The 5,428-nt window shown below is 35.5% G+C and overlaps 1 protein-coding gene across 2 annotated transcripts in view; it reads left to right on the top strand.

Moving 5' to 3' along the window:
- The first annotated feature begins 484 nt into the window (after nucleotides 1–484).
- Nucleotides 485–5,428, top strand: part of tfap2d (transcription factor AP-2 delta (activating enhancer binding protein 2 delta)) — a 68,236-nt gene continuing 63,292 nt past the window's right edge. The window contains exons 1-2 of one of the 2 annotated variants that reach the window (XM_016497907.1): nucleotides 485–529; nucleotides 3,329–3,415. The gene's annotated coding sequence lies outside the window, so the exon portion shown is untranslated. Of the gene's footprint in view, nucleotides 544–3,328; nucleotides 3,416–5,428 lie in introns of both variants that reach the window. The other variant, XM_016497905.1, reaches the window with a different exon arrangement.

The following is a 5,428-nucleotide window of genomic DNA, read 5'->3' as shown; positions in this document are numbered from 1 at the left end:
CGAACTGCAAGCTTTGAATGCTTATATCTTCTAAATGCGAATTTTGTCACTGTTTTGGAGCACACTGCCTTATAGATGACCTTAAGACTAACATATTGATACTAACACCCAAAAAACTTTAATTTTGATTTCATGGGGACTTTAAGTGTTTTACTAAGATTTATATTTTATTTCAGCTTTATTTCAATTATCAAAAATGTTTTTTAATAGTTTTAGTTAACAACACTGCTCTCCAATTGCTTTCTATTGAATTTCATTGCAGTGCAAGGAAAACAATATTACAGAGATCTCATTAAATTCACACTATGAAATTTGTTAGCTGACACGGTCATGTGACTCATAAACGCGTGTTTCTCCACAGGATGAGCTCTGCGGCTTGGGTTTGTGCTGTGGTTAAGCTGGTAAACCCATGAGGTGAGCAGATCCAAACCCCTGACATGCATGAGAGACGCGTGTTTATCTACCGCTCCGACTGTGAGATTTTCGAGAGTGTTGTTTGAGAAACGCACTGGATTGTGATCTTAAGCAGGTAGTTTTTACGAGGTAAACACAGTATCTCCTCAAACCTGACGGCTGATTTTAAACCTCTTTTTGACTGTAGATTACAGAGATCTTAAATACTAAAGGAAAGTTCAATGTCAAAGTGTCTTCTTGAGGAAACCTCAGCTCTCGTTTAAAGGCCAAAGAAATCCTCTAATTCCAATTCAGATACATCTGGATATTATTCAGTCTTCAGACAGACTGTCTCTGAAATCTCCCCTACATGGTGAGTTTTGTTTGACTTAAAGGAAAACTGGGGCACAAAAAATTAATTTTGCGGTAAATTCATCCAATAAACACATGCACTCATTATTTAGTAATTAGGGCTTGTTAAGACTTGCATCTATTGCTCCTAATTAGGTTAAGTGGTTTCAACCACCTCAGAAGAATTGCTTATGGTGCATTCAAGTCATGTCGGATAGATCGTATTTACGAGTTGAACGCACATGAACGCCACCACAAAGTCGTTATTATGAGTGGGAAACTCGAAATTTTCTTTAAGCCCCGAGTTTCCGAGTTGGGAGCGTGTCAATGAGAAACATGGCGGAATCGATGGATGCAACGTCTGTAGTTGACAGTAAATTTTTGTTTAAATTGATAGTTTAGTTGTCAGTGACAAGTACTGTAGAACTGCATGTCTGACAGAGGGAGACAGAGAGATTGCCAAAGTAAAACATAAATCACAATACTTATAGGTATTAAGCAGTGACATTGTCAGGCTTTTTATTTACAAAAAATAAGCTTTTTGAATGTGGCAGGATTGTAATATAACAATTAATAACAAGGTTTTATGCGGTACAGATTACAGTGGCTTCATAAATTACTTTTTAAAAAATATTAAAAATGCAAAACACACCTGATGCGAATTCTTTGCTCTTCGTTTTCTAAAAGCAGAGTTAACAGACCCTGTTGTATTTTCTTGTAATTTATTAAAAGAAGGTACACCGCCATCTTGTGCCGACTAAACTGACTTGAACGCACCTGACGTTCGTAATTACGACTTGTCAACTCCTAAGCACGAACGTCCCAGGGGGACTTGAACGCAGCATTAGAAACAATTTCATTGCTTGTACTTCAAAAATTTTGAAGTAGAAAATCTGAAATAGTATTTTCTTGTAAAATGTACTCCAATAATCTGTTTTATTTACAACTTCAATAATTTCAATTCTAAAGTGTTCAACTTTGGCACATGCATTTATATTTAACAGACACCTGACACTAAGCACTAAGACATTTTCTTGTGTTCCACAGAAGAAAGAAATTCATACAGGTTTATAATGGCAAAATGACAGACAGCAGGCCATTTAGCAGAATGTTCCATTTTGGGTGAACCGTCGCTTTAAGGGACTTAGCAACCACCTAGCAGCCAAAACACAGCTCAGTTTTGTAGGGACAAGCACAACTCACTTTTGTTTCTCAGAAAATTTTAAAAGTGTAATGCTAACATGTGTTTTTATGCACTATATGAAGCATGTGATATTAGACATTCAGATGCTGCGATTGTGAAGGTCTGAACCCTCCCTCGACAGACACTCGTTCTGCATATGTCATTATCATAATGAGCATGCACGCATAATTTACAGTTTCTTTAACTTTAATTAACGCAACCACAAATGATAATATGAATAATAAATAGCTGCTTTGAATCTAATTTCCAGTTTTTTTCTTGCTTTGACTTTTTCACCAGTTGTTTACCACTTTTTTTGGTCCCGTCCGGCAAAATGCACACTAACACGTACCTTTATGTGCTATATTGCGCTGTTCTCTCCTGCATGTAAGATTTATTCTCACATGTATCTTTAATTCATCCATCAGAGCAGAGTGCTGTTTGAGTTGAGAGGGAGGCAGGCTGCTCAAAGCAGACGTGTCAAACCAAAGTAACAACCTTAAAAAACGATTTCTCATCAAATTAAGCTGCAGTCCTGTGTCCCACAGTACCTCAAATAAAAAGCAACCATCAATTATGGATATGACACTCCTTCCAGACTGGAGTTATATATGTGTGTGTGTAGCATTTAGAGTCTCTCTCGCTTATATTAGCTGCAGCTCCTCCCAGGTGTGCTGAACATTTAATGACATCCTCAGGGCAAAACACTTAAGGGTTAACCAGTCCGCAACAGCCCAGAAATACACACACACACACACACACACACACACACACACACAAACAAACTCCTTTAGACACAAATTGACCCCTCTTGCTTCCTTAGGTCAGTTTTCCCTGGACTGGATACCGGTAGGAAATTCAGCTAGTCGGTTTCTACTGTTCTCAACCACAGTCTCCATAACCGATAAATCAAGGCGGTTATTTTCTGGTAGTGCGGTGTATTCGGATAATACTGACCAAAAAGGGACAGATGATGCTGTGATTGGCTGTGTGGGAAAAATAAAGTTTAGACCAGTTTGGGTGTTCTCTACTATTAAGTACATTTTCATTCCCTATTGTCTTGATAAGCAAGATAAAATATTAAAATCACATTTTCACAATTGCATTCATATTACATGTTTTCTTTTATAACAATTAAAACATGGATATGAATTTTAAATAATTTCACTACTTCTAAAATGTAATTTATTAAATGTATGTTTCTTCTTTCTTTAATAAAAAAAAAATTCATTTTCTTTTAAAATTGATTTATAATTTAAATGTTTATACATTTTAAAATTGTATGCATTTTATATTTTATTTTTTTTATAATTTTCATTATTTGTTTAAATTTCAATTCAAACATTTTTTCATGTGTCCTCAAAATCTTTCAATTCCATTTTCTCTTTGTAAAATCCTTAGGAACAAACAAAAGCCAGTTCCTGAATGACATCATCCTGCAGGAAGTGACATCATTCTGGGAGGAAATCAACAGCAGCACAAACATCAGTGAGTATTAGCGGTTGATTTGATGAATTCCGTCATGTTTTTTGGTGTAAGTTGGTTTGTCTCATTTACAATACTCTTTGGCACTATCAAAATTTCAAAAGATGGTTAAAAATCAATTATTAAGTTGACATCTACATTAACAGTCATTGGACAATTACTGAGCAATTGCTAACTTTAGTTATATTGGTCAGTTATTAATTTAGAACAATTATTATGTGGGCTAACTTTAGTCATATTAGTCAAGTTTTGATTAATAAAGTCTATTATTTTTAAGTCTAAGTCTCAAATTATTTTTGCTACGTAATTTACTTTGTTAAAATTAGCTAAATCAACACAATTTATGAACAAGTTGTCACAATTTCATTATGTTTATTCCACTTGTATTTGTAAAATAGATCAGTAAAACAAATAATATTTACATTATACTAATATAAAGTGTTTTATGTGTTTTTGAGTACAGGGGAAGGCTTGTCAGTGTTTAATATTCAGAGATTTAGAGTCCATGTTATGGTGGAGATTTGATTTTTTGTGCTCATTCTGTTAAAGGTTATTTTTGGCTTACTCATCCCATGCACTTCATATACTGAGAAAAAATTATGTTTAGTATATTTTGGAGCTTCATACTTTGATTTTATTGTGTTTAATTCAGATTTCCACTACACAAGATTTTTAAACATTTTTAAAACATTTGTTGTACAAAATTAACTGTGTGTAACTCAAATTAAGTTAGCTGAAGAAATTTTATTTTATTTTATTTTTTATTATTATTTTAAGAATGGTCCAAATGGTTTGGAAATGCACTGCTGGTCTATTACTTATGGAAGCATATAGGTAGTGAAATTCAATTTAAAATGCAATATGCAAAATGGCAATGCAATATTCAAAATGGCAATGTATTTCTGTATTTAAATTTACATTTTCCATTACCCATACGTGCAAAGTTTGGTGCAAAAGTAAAATGAAAATTAAATTATATAATTTACATTTGCCATTTCCAACAGTAGTCTTAATATGTAAATTGCATGCAAATTTGAACGCTTTATAAGTTGAAAATAAATGCCATTTTGCATATTGCATTTTAAATTGAATTTCGCTACCTATATGCTTCCATAATTACTGGCACAAGTCAGTCAAGATGGTTATTGTTACAGGAAGGTCAGCATAAAAGTGCCTGAAACACACTATATGCTGTTAACCAGTAACATGATGGATTTAACTGGTCATTTAAGCTGGTCACTAGCTGGTGTTTCTCAACCGAGTGAAGCATTACATAGCTGATTAGACACTGATTCTCTTAGACATAAACAGACCGTACACGCTGATCTTAGTCTCTGTCGTGCATTTTTCAAACTTCACTAGTTTTCAGGTTTTTATAAACATCTGCATCAGGGGTCCCATGAGGGCAGGGACATCCAGGAAAGACCAGAACACACACATTTACACATACACTCCGTTTGGCGTGGACGCCCCCCTTTCCATGCTTCCTTCCACCTGAGTTTCCATAGCAGCATGCAACAGCCAATCAGATGGCAGGGCCGTAGTGCAGACTGGCAGATTTGAGCACCTGACACTGACACGGCCCGTCACCGTGGAAACCCCCCCAGGCACTGTAGCGGTGGGGGGGGGAGTGTGTGTGTCTGTGTGTGTGTGTGTGTGTGTTGTCTGGGTGAGGATGCTAAATGGCCTGCTGTCTGTCAGAGCTTACCCATCATCCTTTGCGTGAGTTCAGTGTTTTTATTGTGTCACGATGAGTGTTTGAGTGACATTTCACATAGTGAACGAGGTTTATGTAAGTAGTTGTGAATTATTGTGTAAACGTGTCGACGTCTGTCCGGTCTCAATGTGTGTGTTTGATGTATTGATGAATCTCATGAAACCTGTCATGTCAAGATCATGGCCAGCTCATGTTTCCCCCCAAAATCCAAAGAAATTATAAATTATGAGCTTAATCGATCACTTTTGACCATTCAGGTCAATATCTACATTAGAGTTAAACATGTATATATATATATA

The sequence above is a fragment of the Sinocyclocheilus anshuiensis genome, unplaced genomic scaffold (assembly GCF_001515605.1).
Source record: "Sinocyclocheilus anshuiensis isolate Anshui unplaced genomic scaffold, SAMN03320099.WGS_v1.1 scaffold38, whole genome shotgun sequence".
Classification (NCBI taxonomy): Eukaryota; Metazoa; Chordata; class Actinopteri; order Cypriniformes; family Cyprinidae; genus Sinocyclocheilus; species Sinocyclocheilus anshuiensis.
This window is presented reverse-complemented; position numbering and strand designations above follow the sequence as displayed.